The sequence below is a fragment of the Trachypithecus francoisi genome, unplaced genomic scaffold (genome assembly GCF_009764315.1).
Source record: "Trachypithecus francoisi isolate TF-2019V2 unplaced genomic scaffold, Tfra_2.0 Lachesis_group3, whole genome shotgun sequence".
NCBI classification, from domain to species: domain Eukaryota; kingdom Metazoa; phylum Chordata; class Mammalia; order Primates; family Cercopithecidae; genus Trachypithecus; species Trachypithecus francoisi.
Genome location: NW_022681468.1, coordinates 97,580,281 through 97,597,404, shown reverse-complemented (window position 1 = coordinate 97,597,404; position 17,124 = coordinate 97,580,281). Strand labels below are relative to the sequence as shown.

The following is a 17,124-nucleotide window of genomic DNA, read 5'->3' as shown; positions in this document are numbered from 1 at the left end:
ATTACTACATAGAATGGCTAGAGACAGAAATCATATTGGAAGGGAGGAGCAGGACCCTTGGACCCTGACTTGCCTATCACTTATAGTGATCCTGTTTAAGTGCTAAAATTAAGAAATGCTTAACATCAGTGGAAATGGTAGCTCCAAAGCTAAGATGGTATAGTAAACATTACTAGTGCTTATGAAAGTGTCTGTTTCCTCTCCTTTGGGACACATACTCCTATAAAGTTTTGTGTGTGGCCATTCAATTTCCTTTGGACTGTGAAATACAAATGGAAATGATGTATATCATTTGTGTGTGGAAGCACTTACGGGCTGTAGCACGACTCTCCCTGCTCTCTGCCTCGACCATGGAGACCATGAAGACTTATATTAAGATGGTTACGGCATGAGATGATAAAGATTTTATCACTCTGGGGTTGTAAATGACTACGATAGACCCACACTAGACCTGCCTCATGAGTGGGAAATAAACCTTTGTTTATAAACCTTTAAGCTACTGGGACTTGGGGGTTGTTTGTTACTGTAGTTAGCATATCCTGATTGATGAAGGTGTTCAGTTACAGAACATTAAAGTTACATTCTTGCACATCTAATTTTATGTTTGTAAATGTCAAACCTGCTACACAACCATTTAACGTACATGAATTCAGCAGTAGCTGCTCAGCAGGAAAAATACCAATTTTTAAAAGTGTGGCTGATGAGTCCCATTATCTGTCAATGAACATGTGTCTCACACTGTGATGTAAGCTGGCTGCTCCTTCCATGGGTCCCAGGTCTCTCAGGCTGCACACAGTGTAAGAATATTGCACACTGAGGGACTCTAACCTTTAAAACTAATTTTTATTTTATTTTATACAAGATAACCCAAACACAAACCAATTACGTCGTCTGGAGTTTTACCAATGAAATACCAAACTCTTCCCATGTTGAAGCAAAATACAGGCTGTGCCACTGGCTTCTCATGCTACAGCAAAGCAATGTAGTTTGTGGATGGGATATCAAGCCTCACTATCAGGCAGACTTCTGATAGTGAAAATGAGGGGCTTCCTGAACTTGCTATAGTTCAACCTGTAGACCCCAAGACCTATAGTTTTAATGCAGACAAAGAGCTGATGGGGTCAGCAAATGCTGCATCAGAAGCCCCACTAAACAGCTCCTGAAAACCTGAGTACCTGCCTACACATGATGCCTGAAGACCTCCAAAGGGTTCAGGGGTTATGACAACACTTGGCTCTCCTCTGGTCCGCAAGCTCTCCCTTTCTTCTCAGTGTTCCCAGTGCAAATTGAGGGTTTAAGGCCATGACCATTTAAAGGATTTTAGAGCAATGGAATACTTTTCTACAAAATTTCTGAAATACTCACTGAATCCTATAAGATGTAAACATCCACTTTAATAGGGTCAATTAATAATAGTGAGGGTCTTGAAAGCCATTGCTCATCCATTTCTTTGGGGCCCTGTAATCGATTTTGTTAAGATACCTTATGCCTTACCTATTTAACTAAGGCCAGCAGGACTGGTTATGGCAAGGGGGATATTTCAGAGTGCTTTCTCCCAGGTAGTTCAATAGAAGGGTAGTTTCAATACCCTTTCAAAGACAATTGTATCATCCAGATGTAAGATAACGAAATATAGATATGAGATACCAACACATCAAGATAGTTTATGTACTCAATGACATTTTTTATTAACACCAGAAAGAAAGAAGGGGCTCTCAAGTATCTTAGGGTACCCTTTCAAATTGTTAGAACTCTACAGGAAAGAAAGATGCTATCTTCCTTTGTCGTTTTTTGAGTTTTGTTTTTTTGTTCGCCATAGCCATTTGATAATACACACTTCTCAAATCTATCACTGGAAAGTTTACTCCCTAGTAGGAAGTCCAGGACATTTTATTTTAAACTGTTGAATATAATTTGATAATCCAAGCAGGACAGAATTTTACCCACTTTTCAACCTAGCTCAGTGGGGAAGCTTTTGGGCAATGGAACACCAAAATGATGCAGCGATTCAGTAGAGTCTAAGGAAGTCGCGTAGATGATGACTCTCAGACACTGAAATGTTCTTATCTCTTGTGGTTCTATTTGATGCTATTTGCCCTGGATTGCACACTTATGTTTTCCCTCTATTTTCTTATGTGAAGCTTGGAGAGGCAGCGTTTGGTTCCTCTCCCTTCTATTTTCATAGTCTCTGCACACAGGTGGTGAATGGAAGGATCATCCAGAAACTTTGGCCCTGGGTAAGCATTTTTAAATCCTGAAATGGGTTCCTAGCAATACAGACATCTTTTGCATATTTTCTGGATCGAGCCGTGCAACTGCTTACCCTGCTGTTCCTTGAGATATTTCATCCCGACGATCAGATCATGAATAAAGAATCCCAATTTATTAACTTTTTGGAATGGGAATGGCTCTGAGTTTTTCTTCTAAAATGTACCTGAAAGTAAGGGATGAGCTCATAAAAGGGTAGGAAGGACTGGATCTTTAATAAATTGGGCATCTCTTGGTGTGCAAACAGAGCTGAGTGTTTTGCATACTTCTGATGGGGTGGTCAGTAACAACCCTGTACCTAGGTTGGTGTCTGTAATAGATCCATGAGCTATATATAAAGTTCTAGAAAGGTGTGGGAACTGGATTTTGAAAACTGGAGCAGTTTTCTTGGGCAGGAAGTTTGGGGTGCTTCCCTCTAACTCAGATCAGTCAATTCATGTTAACGATAATTCCCTCTTTCCCAACCCAAGTAAATGGGCTATATTTGGCTCAGGACAGCCTTTTCTTCTTCTCTGCTTGTTTATGTATTTCTAGTGCATGAGATGAGGCTATAAAATCCCACTTTTTTTTTAAACAAATACATTAGAACAGTCAAATGGGTGGTGGTATCTTTGAAGTAGTTCTTATCAGATACTAGATATTTGTTCTAGTGATGTTTCCAGGGCTCAGGGTGGTGGTGAGGATGTGGATCTCCTCTTGGGAAGAACCTCTAGAGTTCATGTGTCGTTTTGAGATATTCTCAATACTGCAAATTGTCGGCTGCAAAGGATTCATACAGCGAATAGCCTAAAGTTACATAAACTCTTATTATAGAAGGATGAAGTTAAACGCCCTCTGAGGTTCAGGTCAGGGGGTGGCCGGAATGGATGCCTCTGGATATATTTTAGAGTCCCCAGACACTAAGTGTCCTGGTTAAGGAAGGAGGGCTACAGATGTGTGAGAACAAGAAATCAGAAGAAGCTTAAACTGGGGAAACAAATAGAAGGACTCTGTTAGTCTGAGTCCTCTGAGAAGCGGATGCCAAGATGAGATGAAATGTACAAGGCTTCTTATGAAGAGATATGCCCACCTGAGAAAAAATGGAGAGAGTGCTGGAGGGTCTTCAGTCCTCAATGCAAATCTGATCCTAAGTAAGAGAGAGAGGGGAGGAGGCTGGATGGAAACTTCTGGATGGCCATGCAGTCTAAGGGAGGTTTGATGCAGTCCCTGGGCATTCTTCAACCAAATGTGGTCATCAGAGAAATCCCATAGCTCTCAGAAATGGTATCCCTGCCTTGTTCCATGGTTAGCTTGGAGAAGCCTGTGACTGAAGCTTGACCCCCACATAGAACACAGCAATTGGGGCTCTTGGTCCATGACATTCCTGGTTAATTACCCTTATTGGAAGTCTGCAAAGTGCATTTCCATCAATGCCAAAATAACCAAGGTGAACCCTAAGAAGGAAAGACTTTAGCCAAAAAATGTTGATATCTAAAGGGCCTACTGACTCAGGACTAGTTTAGGAAGCCAAAATGGTCACTGGCTCACTGATGGAGTGGGAATGGGAGATCTCGGGTATGGGGGTAGCATCGACACTGGGTGATTACGACAAAGGACAGTGTGAGAGATGGCTCCTCTGCGGCTGCCCACCGTCTGAGCCCAACTGCAGGCGCACAAGGCAGCTCTGGAAGCTTCTGATAGATACTCAAGCTGTATGGAGTTGGATTTGATTGTGAAAAATGAGATGTGATGCTCCAATGAGTCTGTTTTCTGGTGTTACTAGAACTGGCTTGAAGGAAAATATTCCAGTTGTTGAAATAGTTTGATCAATGGCAGCACTGTTGGAATAACTATTTATTTTCCCAAAGATACCACTTTGAAGGAAACAGTACTCATTTGGACACGTAAGTTCTTGTAGCTCTGTTCCAAAATATTACTTCTTATTATTTAATTATCACCTTATTACTTTTTAGGGGTTGTTCACAACTGGTTTTACCTCTCCACCTATTTCACAAGCCCTACATACTCTTGTCATTAACATCTTTTACCACTTCCCAGGAGGTGGCTCAGGAAGCAGAAGAAAGCAATAGCCCTCTCCCCCACCCCAGCACCAATGACAGGAGGCCTGATATTAGTTATGAGGAGATCAGAGAAGGCAAATACACTCATTCCTTCTCAGAGCAGAAGGGTGCCAAGAGACAGATTTTCTTGGTGGCTTTGCCTGGTTTCACTCACTCTGCTTAATCAGATAAAACATTCTGTTCAGCCCACTATCCTACAGACTTTGCACCAAGTCAGAGCATGCCATCCATAAGGAGAGTGTGAGTATAAGCATGTAGGGGAAAGAAGAAGGATTCCTATTTCTCTTTCTGGTATATAAACTCTAGCGTTTAGGATCTTGTGGTGTTTAGTGTACAGTACCAAGGAGGCAGGCCTATGTGGAATATGAAGTCAATGCTGGAGGGAGTAGTTGTCTGCAATTCTTCCCACCATGACCTCCCTTTGTCACATGGATGGCACACAGTTATGCTGAGATGGGGCCAAACTGGAAAGATGAGATTGGGAATTCTAGCATATAAAATTACTACAAGTGCACTTCTCTGTATCTGATATTTGTTGTTGCTCATGATTTGGAGTGAGGAGTTTGGAATCTTTGCATACCCCGATGGAGTAAGGGGTGTCTGGTGGCCAAAGAAATCCCCAAGATTCTGCAAGGAAGTTATAAGGTGGCCGTATATCAGAGCCCTAGGGTCCATGACTCCTGGGATTTGTGTGTGGGGGTGACTTCCAACCAAAGGCAAAATTCAGGATTCTGTGTCCAGGAAAGGAAAAGAGGACACTCAGTGTAATATCATATAGTCATTAGAAACATCTCTAAAATGGAGAATTATAGGCCAATAATGCTTTGTTGTTTTCCCCTGAGGGAGGACTAGTCTGGGTGATCCATACCCAGAAAACTTGTAAGAGTCAGGTAAGAGGTGGGGAGTTGGGAGGAAGAAAGAAATGAAGCCCGGGAAACTCATCTTCTTCCCCACAGCTCAAGACTCCTGGTCACATCACAGGCAAGTAGAATTGGAGCCCTGGGAGGGGTATTTCAGAGACTACTCAGGCTCAAGAAGGTCTAGTCCTTGTCAGAGCCAGCACCTTAACCCTAACTTTGGAAGTCAGGGCTCTTACTCTTCAGGGTGCATGAGCACTGGTGAAAATTATTTTTTGCTCTTCTAGAAAGGATGATTGTTTGTCAATATTTAACATAATTGGACCTGGGTCCTATTCTGAAATGCCAGACACCTCTGAGGAACCACCAAGATTCTAGGAACATGCCTGTGAGCACTATTGCCTAATGCTCTTATCACTACCTGCTATGGTTTCAATGTTTGTGTATCCTCCACAATTCATGTTGAAACTTACAGCCCAATGTGATGGTATTAAGATGTGGAACGTTTAGGAAGTAAATAAGTCATGAGGGTGAAACCCCCATAAATGGATTAGCAACCATATGAAATGGTTGGAGATAATTAATTAGATCCTTTTTTTGCCTTTGTGTCCCTTCTGCCATGTGAGGACACAATATCCGTCCCCTCTGGGAGACACAGCAACAAGGTTCCATATTGGAAGCAGAGAGCAGCCCTCACTGGACATGGAACCTTCCAGTGCCTTGATCTTCGACTTACAGCCTCCAGAACTGTGAGAAATAAATTTCTATTCTTCATCAATTACCCAGTCTCAGGTATTTTGTTAAAGTAACACAAATGGACTAACACACTGCCTAACACTTTGGTAAGAATTGTGCTGAGTCCGATGCTGAGGTTGAATGGGGGTGGAGAGAAATGAGGAAAACCTTCAAAACAAATTCCTCATCCATTGTCATTTAGTCCCCAGCAGGGTCTTATTATTAAACAGCTTTCTGTGCTTGGTTCACAGATGTCTTCAGACTTAATAGTCTAAAGAAGCAGCCCGCCCTCCTGTCCTCCCTACCACCCCATCTCAGGCTGTCTGTCTCATTTCCATTACAGTGCTTATCATTACCAGAAACTATCCCTCCAATGTTTTTGGCTTATTTATTATCTATCTTCATTCTCTAGAATATAAAAACCCAAAGAAAACAAGGATCCTATCTGTCTTGTTCACTGGGATAGTTTGCATGAAATGTTACATAGTCATTGTTTACTCATTGATCATTGAACTTAAAGGATACAATATTCATGTATTAGAATTGTTAGATGAAAGTTTCAGCTCTGAATTCTGAAATTCAATCCAGGAATTGATGTGCAATTGCTATCTACATTTTTATTTCTCTCATAAATATTCCTTATTTTTGAAAAGCTACTCTTTGAGAAAGCCTGGTATCACATCCCCATGTGATACTGGCTGTTTGTCCCACACACATATGTGGTGGTGTGTTATTAAAATGTTTTGTCTTTTGTGCTCTGACTTTTCCACTAGTGGGCTCCCCTTAAGAGAGGGATTAAGTTTTATTCTCTATACATCCCCTCTACCCAAGAGTAGACATACTTTACCACACAATGGACATACTTCAAGGCCCAAGTCTAACAAGGCTCTGAGCAACTGCTTGGTGTGAATTCTGTCATTTAGTCTTCTGTGTAATATAATTCCTCTGAGTTTCAAGAAAATAATTTTTAAAATATTCCCCTAAACACAGTATTATATATATATCTATTTTGCTGCTCTGCTTCCTCAACTATCCATCTCACAGATATTTTGAACTTCCACCAATGGAAGTTTGCCATTCTAGCCAACCTGGACTGTGAAACAGTACATGAGAAAGTGCTGGACTCAAATTCTCACACTCACAAGTATGGAGCTCCATTCGGCTCCACTGGGCTCCTGGCCTCCAGCACCAAAAAACAGCATATGCTAATTTCCAGGAGTGTGTTTTTCTTCCCTGTCTCTTTTGCACTATGCCATCACACCAAGACTCTCAACTTTGCAAGTACCATGAATTATGGCCTCAGGGTTCAGTCACTGCCAAGAAGAATAGGCACAACCACGCACACACACAGAAATCACTTCAGGGAGTCAAATATGTGTGGTTGACACCAGTGTTTGTCAGTTGCCGACAGCTTCACAGGAACTGTCTGAACCCAAAATAGAAGCAACTGTAGTAATGGTGGTGGTAGCAATAGCAATATCAACAATCAGAACAAAATGACAAAGTTAATGTAGCTATGCTCATATGTAGACTCTGATGCTGTGTGTATCTTTTTTCTGTGCACTCCCAAGCTCAAGGTGTTTGATTTCCTGAGAGTATTCTATTTTGTTAGACTCTTAGGGCAGCAAATGGGTGTCACATTGTGTTTTGGGTCCCAGTAGGGGAGAATGTGACTTCAGAACCGCTAACAGCAAGTGTGCCAACAATTAGCCAATACTGAGGCCTAGCTCTTTGCACACAGAAAACAGTCAGCACAAATTATTGACAGATGATGTATGAAGTCTAAAGATATTGCAGATGTTAATGGGTAGAATGTTCAAATATGATATGTTGATATGATGTGATTCCTCTTTAAATGTACTGGCAGAAGAATAAACTAGTAAATGAATAGAGGAAGTGATCTGACTACTGGGAGTTATTGAAGATGTGGTAATAGGAATTGACTTTTGCTGCTCAATTCTGCTCTCCACCAAAATTGCAATGTCTGATTCTGAAACCTATGACAGACTAAAGTAAAGGCAGAGGGGGATCCACACAACATTCCATTTAAATAGACATTAATGAGGCAGTGACCATATTAGGAACTAAAATACATGACTGAGTTCAGGCACAGAGAAGAATACACTATGGCACTTGCCCTCTAGAAGTTCATAATTTAGATCACAAGTTGAAAACTTGTGCTGTTACAGGGCCAGGCAGGTATTATAAATGGGTGAAGCCACCTGATGTACAATAGGGACTGTTGGATACTGTGGCAAAGCAGAGAGCCCTTGTCTAAGAGAAGCCATCTGGATTCAGCTCTGGCTGGGAGTTGCATGTGGCCATGTGGGCCCAGTGTTGACAGAGCTTCCAATTTTGCAAGAGAAGCTGCAGTCTCATGTATGTGCCCACTGAGCATTAGGCACACAGGAGGATCATAGACATAAGCTTTCAATTCCTCGTGTAAGCCTGTAGTACCATTGAAGTATTCATCTATATTCAATGAGTGCTCTTTCAAAATGAGTCTTCTTGGACACCCTCAGGGAGAAGCAACTGATACTCTTTGAGGCAGGCATTCAAATTCAGGGCAGAAAGTTGTTCTTTATACTGGGCCACTCTTGATGTTCTTAGGAGGTCACAGTGCTGGGCCAGGTTCTATTCATTGCAGCAGTTGAAGAACTCATCCTGTCTTCTTCGATGACATGAAGGCACTCATATGCCCCACCAGATATCTTCTCCAATCCAAATGAAATAAGCTCCTTTAATTATTACATTTGTGACATGGGTTCAGGTTCTCTAATCAAGCTGATCATATTTTTCTGGATATATTTCGGCATTTTATTGTCCATCTCTAAATATGATGCCAGAAGTAAACCCAGCTTGAACCTGGAACAGAAGGAAAATTTAATTCATCTGCCCTTTTGACAGATAGTTGCATCTCACTCTTGAGCCCTAAAGAGCTTGTGATCCATTGAGACCCTGTTTCTCCCAGTCTCTTCTTGCATAGGGCTTAATAAAAGACTGAAATTAGCCCTTTGAATGTGTTTCTCTTTGATGTGTTAATAAACCACTGTCGCAATACTGCTGTTGTTAATGTGCTTGCAAATTTTGGGTTTGGCCAAATGAATCACAAAAAAATATTATCTCAGGTGAAAAGGAGAAGAGAGGCAGTGAGCAGAGCTGTCAGCCTTGCTGAAAGCAGTGCCTGGCCCAGGGGAGGATATGTAGGTGGAAAAACCAAAGTGTGATTAGGGAAATGTGGGGGTGCCTCTGTGTTCTCTCTTGATTCAAGTGTTCTGTATGTTTATTTAGTTTGCCTTCTGGCTATGTGAATCTTTGATGAGAATGTGAGCTAAGAATCTTGAAAGAAAATGCATTTTCTAATAATATCATTCACATAATAATTGTGACAATCATTTATTTAACTCTCCTTATGAGCTGGACATTGTATGAAGTGTTCTGTTTATATAATCTTATTATACGTAAAATTCTATATGTTTGGTACAATTATTCCCATTGTAAATGATAGAATACTGAGACTAACAATAAAGAGTCTCAAGATTAAGTGGCTTCTGCAAAGTCAGACCACTAGTAAAATGTACATATAGAAATTTAAATCCAGTATTGCTTGATTCAAGAACCTTTGGGATCTTAAATATTACACTATACAACCTAGATATGACCTGCAATGAGTTGATATAAATTAAGATACCAGTTACATTTAAGTACAGGACAATGTCTAGATAGAGAGCCAGACATAGTCTTTGTTTTTCAGGACAAAGGGGCCTGTTTGGTCCAGTAGCAAGAATAGACACAGCTGTGTCAGATAAACCTGGGTTCACCGCTTACTGGATCTGGACTCTTGGCTAAGGGATATGCTAGATGATTTGCCTTTGTCCCTCTAGATCTACTCTCTGCCCTTGTATTTCTTGCTCTATGCCCAGGATGCTGAGTGGTAACTGACTGTGTCAGAAGGTTCCCTTCCCCTTGGGCTTCCAGTTGGTTGGGCCAATGGGTCGATGTACATCAGAAGTGGAAAGGAGAGTGACATCAATATATTTTTTCCCTGTTTCTCTTTCTGCATAGTCACTGAGCAGGACTCCCAAAGGCCACCACTGCTGTCCAGCACCCCTCTCAATGCAGCTACTCCCAGCGGGTTGTGGAACCACTCCCTCCTGTGTCTTCAAGTATAGAGGTGGAAACAGCTGTCTGCTGTTGCTTGCACCAAGGTACTGTATCATGCTTTCTTGAGTTCTCCAGCTTTGTCCCCTCCTTTGTAGTGAATCTTTTCATTACATTTTTCTTAATTTCCAAGTTTGAGTGTCCCTTCTGTTTCTTGCCTTGAATTTGATTGATAGATATCACATAGGCTCAGTTTTCTCATGCATAACATCAAAATAATAATGCCCTCATTGAATATAGTATGAGAATACATGAGATAATGAATGAATCTGGCATGTTGCAACATTTAATGAATGGTAAATAGGATGATGATCATGATGACTTCCCCTGGTTAAAACTCTAGGATGGAAAGTCAACTCATTCTGGAATGTGGATCATAAAACGGTGGCCCACAAACCACGTATGTGCTTTGTAGGCTAACACACTCTTCAAAGTATGAACAAGTGTCATATAAAATCCAGATCCCAGCTGGGTGCAGTGGCTTAAGCTTGTAATCCCAGCACTTTGGGAGGCCGAGGCAGACAGACCACCTGAGGTCAGGAGTTCAAGACCAGCCTGACCAGTGTGATGAAACCCCCATCTCTATTAAAAATACAAATATTAGCCAGGCCTGGTGGCATGCGCCTGTAATACCAGATACTTGGGAGGCTGAGGCAAGAGAGTCACTTGAATCTGAGAGGCAGAGGTTGCAGTGAGCCGAGATTGCGCCATTGCACTCCAGCCTGGGCAACATTAGTGAAACTCTGTCTCCAAAAAAAAAAAAGAAAAAAAATCCAGATCCCAACTTCTCTTGCAATATTTCAAGCTCTGTCAACACTGGGCCTGCAAGATCACTTGACAGCTCATGGCTGGAGCTGAATCCAGGTGGCCTCTTTTAGACAGACAAGGATTCTCTAGTTTTCCACAGTCCCCGCTGGTCCCTATTATACATCAGCTACCATCACACATTTATAATAATACCTGCCTGATCCTTAAGCACTACAAGTTTTTGACTCGTGTTTTAAGGTATGAACTTCTAGAGGGCAGGTAGCATAATGTATTCTCTGTGCAAGGCTAACTCAGTAATATATTTTAGTTGAATAAACAACTTGGCTTTCACTCCTTGGTCCCCAGACATTCCTACTGCTGCCACCTCCCACTCCTACTTTAACCATCTGCTACTCTAACAATCGCAGAGTCCATTTGTCTGGGTGAGTGAGGGTGGAGAAAATGAACAGAGGGTCTTGGCAGAGGGACGGAGATTGTGTCAGCAGTAAAGTGAGGCTGAGCATATAGGCTACGGGTGAAAGTGACGGGACATGGGAATACCGTCCCAGCCGTGGAGAAATCATTTGTTTATTTGTTTCCTGTTTTCCATTATATCTCCCTAATTGGATTAATAAAATGTGCCCGATTCCCTTATTCCTGTTACTAAATATTCAGCTTTGAATGCTCTCCAGGTTTGAATATTTAAGGCTCTTAAAGCTGTAAGCACAGTCCTTCGGCTCTGCTGCCTAGAGTCAGTTACCTTAGACAGCACCAGCCTCAGTCGGAGCCTCTGACAGCCCTGGCAGCATCCAAAGGCCCAGTTCCTGACCTGCTAGCTAAGGAGAGGTAATGATCCAATAGCTGCAGACTACACTCACCCTTCTGCTCTGCTTAAAAAAAAAAAAATACAAACAACAACAACAAAATTCAGGCCTGGCATACTATTATTCCCCTTTTAATAAAGGTCTGGAAATGTCAGCCTCAGTGATTATGCCAGCAGGTGCCTAGACTTCAAAGTGGGCACCTGTCACCAGAGAGATAATTGACTTCATTCAACCAATTGTCTCCCCATTGTAATCAAGCCATTTCATTCAAATAGATTTTTCAAGCTGTTCCTTTGAGTGGGTGAGGGAGGCAGTGGTGCTGGTGGGTCTGGATCACAGTTGCCCTGGAGAGGGTGAGAAGCAGGGGCAGCAAGCAGAGCTGTCAGCCTTGCTGAAAGCGGTGGCTGGCCTGGGGGAAGATTTGTAGGTGGAAAATCCAGTGGGTGATTAGGAAAGGTGGGGGTGCATCTGTGGGCTCTTGATTCAAGTGTTCTGCGTGTTTATTTAGTTTGCCTTCTGGCTGCAGATAGAAGGGCAGACACTCCCCAGTCTCCACATGGTTTTCAGCGGCAGGTGCCTTGTGGGGACAGGGGACAGGGTAGACTTCTGTGCCCAAAGCATCTCTGTTCCACCTCTGGAAATCACAGTTCAATGTAAACTTCAAACAAATGAACACAGAGTGTGGTCCGGGATAGTTGAAGGGTCTCTGCTCTCCGAAAAGGGGTGAAATCTTTTTAGTCATAGTGTCTCTCCGGATTTGATAGATCTGGTCATCTGTGGTGCAGAAGGCTGAGGACTTGAACCAAAGAGCCAATGAAGGAATTCAGTGGCCCTCAAATTCCTTCCAGTGTAGGCAAAACAAGTGCTGGATTCTGGTGGGCTCTGGGAGGGTGGGCATGTTGAGTTTCAGCTGTGTTTACTTACTGTGCTAAGGACACAGGAGCTACCACAAGGTTTATTTTAGATTTTACAGCATAAAGTTGGGGTGAGGGTTGTTCATGTGACACTAAGTCCTGTTCACAAATGAGAAATCTTTTCTTATGTGGACATACCTGTGTATAGTTCAGCTCAGCCACTTGTTTACTGTTTGACTTTGAGCAGGTTACCTAGGCTCTCAGCCTCAATTTTCTCAATGAAAAAAATGGGACAATAACGTTGTAAAATGAAATGAAATAAAATGAAACCACATGGCTCCATGATTCAAATGCCTGATGCCTTTTTAGGTACTAATGGAATGAAGCTCTCTTCTCCCTAAAGGAATAGGTTGGGAGAGACCCCAAATCCTAACTGTTCTGCTGGTTCCCACTCTGGTTTTGGGTCTTGTATACACTAAGACACAAGGACCTGAGCACCATGAGGATCAGCACTCACCCCTTGAGTATCTCCATGCCATCTGCCCGAGGGGATGTGACATTAAATTGCAAGTTTTCCGTGATATCACCAACATAAGGAATCTCTCCCAAGTCTAATACAACAGTCTTTTCCTGTACCTCTCCTTTGGAACTTACCACTTTCTGCCATCTGTAATTGTCATTAATATACTAAATGTCTTATTCCCACAGTGTTTGATTCCCCTGAGAAGACCATCCTTGGTGTGAAACATCAATATAATGTTTTATACAGTGCAATAAATAATATATGTGCATACACCTGTATGTTTATGTATAATTGTATGTATATGTGTACGTTTGCATAGGTGAATTTAAAAATCCACACTCATCATTTATTAATATTATTAAGTCCCTATGCATTAAATATGAGTATCAACAAATAAATATATTGCTAAGCCTGGACCTTTTATAGTATTTAAATATGCTTGGGGAGCCAACTAAGTCATCCATTACCATCGGGAATGATTGACTTTTAGAGAAGAAAAATGTTAATAAAATAACAATTGGTGCTGACCAAGCCATAGAGAAGAGGACCTCAATTAATTCATTCATTTTTCACTATTGAGGCACTAGTCCTTTTTGGATGAAGTGCAAGGAGTGAAAGGAGAATCTTTTATGCAAGAGAAGAAAATGGCATCAAAAGAAGCTGGTATTAGGACTTAAGTTAATAACCTTCTACAGATGGGTCCAACTGTGGGAAGAAGGAAAGACAGCAAAGACAGGACATGTCAGGATGATTTCCATCCACTTGACCACCAAAGTGAGGGTGGCCAGGAACAGAAACAGAATGGGGCCAACCCCAGTCAAAGATCTCAACCCATTAAAGGGCACGTCGGAGTCAAAGTCTCTACCAGAGGGTCTCTGCACCGGCCCCTCCTGACTGCTGCAACCATGGATCCTCACCCTATGGAAATGACATCACCCTGTGGAATGGCACGTGAGGAAAGTCACATGCAAAGGACACAAGCAGCTAAGGGAGTTGCACCCCATGTGGCCTAGTTAATGACATCATGTGGGAAGGTCTGAGAGGAGTTTGATAAACATTTAAACAGCAGCAAAGAATGATGTCACGAAGGGGATGAAAGTGGCACGGTAGGCGGAATGCTGATGTTCCCTATAAAATGGCTGTTTTTGTTGGTAAAAAGAAAAATGGTGGAACACTGACAGTTTTACAGGGTTTAGCCTGAAATGTATAAAGGTGAACTTGAGCCTCAACTCCAAAGAATTTCTAGGGGCTGAATTCTGGGTCATATGAATTGTCAAAGAGCAAGTGCTGTAGAAGTTTTAGCCATTTCTTAGCATTATTATTAAAGTCTTGTTTTTGTCACTGACTCTGGTGAGGGTGTTGGAAATAATTATAAATTTGATTTAAGAGACCCCAGAAACCAGAGGCCTTGGAAAGTGGCAGATACCAGGGTTGTCTTGTGGCCTGTGCAGTCACACGGGGCTCCACTCTCAGAAGGGCCCCTGTTGGGGAATTAATGGACTGTGGGTGCCATCTTGAAATCTGTAACAATTTTATGATTGAATTTGTGTTTTGTAAGTGCAATCCAATGGGACAAAGGAGCATGCACCAGAGGCATGGTGGCCAAGTTCAGGAGCAGTCCTACCTCCAGCCTCCTCCTGAAATGAACCATTCTCTTCCCATGGACGGCATCTGCCCTGAGGATAGGCTCAGGGAGGGGTGGGCTCTGGCAGGTGTGCTCTGAGACCTATGGTGAGGCCGAGGCCCCTGTGATGCTGAGCGCTCACCCCTTGAGTGTCTCTGTTTTCAAGGAGGTGCAAAATTAAATTAAATAGCAAATAAAAAATAGTATGAGAGGTTGAGAGAAAGATGAAAGAAAAAAGGAAACAAGCTTTACCCCTGCTTTTTTGACAAGAGACCTCCCATTTTCATTTTCCACTGGGCCCTGCAAATTATGGAGACAACTCTGGGGCTCAGCCTTTGGGTACCATGTCCAAAGGCTAAGAGCAGTTCCTCACCAACTTCAGATAGTGAGCTCATGGACAGCGAAAAGTGGAGTGTGGAAGTCATAATCTGCTCTCAGTTTTTGCCTTTCATGTTTATTATATTTTAAGTAGCAAATAACTACTTATCTTTTTCAGGGACTGGCTAGTGCTCCACAGAAATAGGAAAACCCGGAAACCACTTGGTGAAATATGACTGAACATTTAGACTTGCTATTATGCCCTTAGTAATCCTCTAGTCTTGCCCTGGTTTATGAATCTGCTAACTCAAGTAGTGGGAGAGGCTTCTAGGGGTAGATTTTCTTGTGTGTTTTTTTTTACATTGAGTATCAACCATTATAACACAATATTGTGCTGTGTATTAGATTACGACCTTCTTTTAACTTGCTTATCTTCCCCACGAGCCTTCCATGTGACAGGAAAGAATAACTGATCCTGTCTGTATCGCAGATACACACACACACACACACACACACACACACACACACATTATGGCACATACAGCATATATTATTTTGTTTATAGTTTAATATGGGTAAGTAACAGTTGAAGTGCCCTAATCAGGAATATGCACTGCAGGGGGAGTTAGTATTTTACTGAATTTAATGAGAAGCTAACGTTTTAGCGGAAGCTACTACAAGCCTGAAACTATCTTTAGAACATTTCTGATTAGCATGAAAGACATAAAAGATAGTTTTTTATTGATAAAATGAGTGGTTTTGTAGACTGACTAGAAATAATTATGCAGAAACAACCTCCCTTCCATAATGGGCCACAAGAATCTAAGGTGCCCATCAGCCTGTACCTGTTAGAGTGGTGCCGTAGGCCAAAGGACTCCATTATATTCTGTATCCAGTTCAACTTAGGAAAGAATTTCTCATTCTTTTTAGATCACAGTAATAAGTATATCTTACATCATGACCAACCCAGTACACATACATACACACACCCACCCACACTGAAAGGAAAATTTTCCAGAGAATGTGCTTCTTACCTCACTTTATATAATGCTATAGTCTATTCAATTCTACTCTGTTTTGTTGTTATTTTTATTGCTGGTTGCAACCCACTAAATTCATTTGAGAACACAGTAATGAGATGCAAACCGCAGTTTGAAAAGCCCTGAGTGGGAGGGCTAGCTTGATCTTGCCTGAACATTGTTGTATGTTCTGTGGGTGAGTTCTTTCAAGGTGCTGTTTGAAGCGCCTGACATGGCCAAGAATGGAGGATTTATTGAGTTACAGGATTAATGGTATATTAGTCTGTTTTCACACTGCTACTAAGAACTACCTAAGACTAGGTAATTTACAAATAAAAGAGCTTTAATTGACTCACAGTTCTGCAGGCTTAACAGGAAGCATGACTGGGAGGCCTCAGGAAACTTACAATCATGGTGGAAGGTGAAAGGAAAGAAAGCACCTCTTACCATGGCAGAACAGCAGAGAGAGAAAGCGAAGGAGTAAGTTCCACACATGTTTAAACCATCAGATCTTGTGAGAATTCACTCGCTATCATGAGAACAGCAAGGGGGAAATCTGCCCCCATGATCCAGTCACCTCGCAACAGGCCTCTCCTCCAATTCCACATGAGATTTGGGCAGGGCCGTGAATCCAAACCATATCAAATGGGACACATGTTCTTGTGCTAGGGTGGTAATGAATGTTCATGCGTGTGCCAGAATTTGGTTTGTTTGGGACTTGCTTCCATTGTAACTACTACCAGGTAGTGAAGAGTCAGGAGAGAAAACCTAAAGCCCTTACCTGAGCCCAACCACTGGATGTTACCAATAACTGCGAAAAGAATGTAATAATTATGACTAACCACACTGGTTTAGGTGAATTTGCAAGCAATGCATTTTCTTTTTCTTTTTTTTCTTCTTTTTTTGAGACAGAGGCTTGCTCTGTTACCCACGCTGGAGTGCAGTGGCACCATCTCGGCTCACTGCAACCTCCGCTCCCCAGGTTCACGCAATTCTCCTGCCTCAGCCTCCAGAGTAGCTAGGACTATAGGTGTGCACCACCATACCTAGCTAATTTTTGTATTTTTAGTGGAGATGGGGTTTCACCATGTTGGCCAGGATGGTCTTGATCTCTTGACCTCATGATCCACCCAC

General features: G+C 42.1%; 1 long non-coding RNA gene across 2 annotated transcripts in view; it reads left to right on the top strand.

Moving 5' to 3' along the window:
* Nucleotides 1-13,519, top strand: part of LOC117070185 — a 99,504-nt gene extending 85,985 nt beyond the window's left edge. The window contains exons 3-4 of one of the 2 annotated variants that reach the window (XR_004431822.1): nucleotides 9,986-10,128; nucleotides 13,215-13,519. This is a non-coding gene — a long non-coding RNA (uncharacterized LOC117070185). Of the gene's footprint in view, nucleotides 1-9,985; nucleotides 10,129-12,875 lie in introns of both variants that reach the window. The other variant, XR_004431821.1, reaches the window with a different exon arrangement.
* Nucleotides 13,520-17,124: the final 3,605 nt, after the last annotated feature.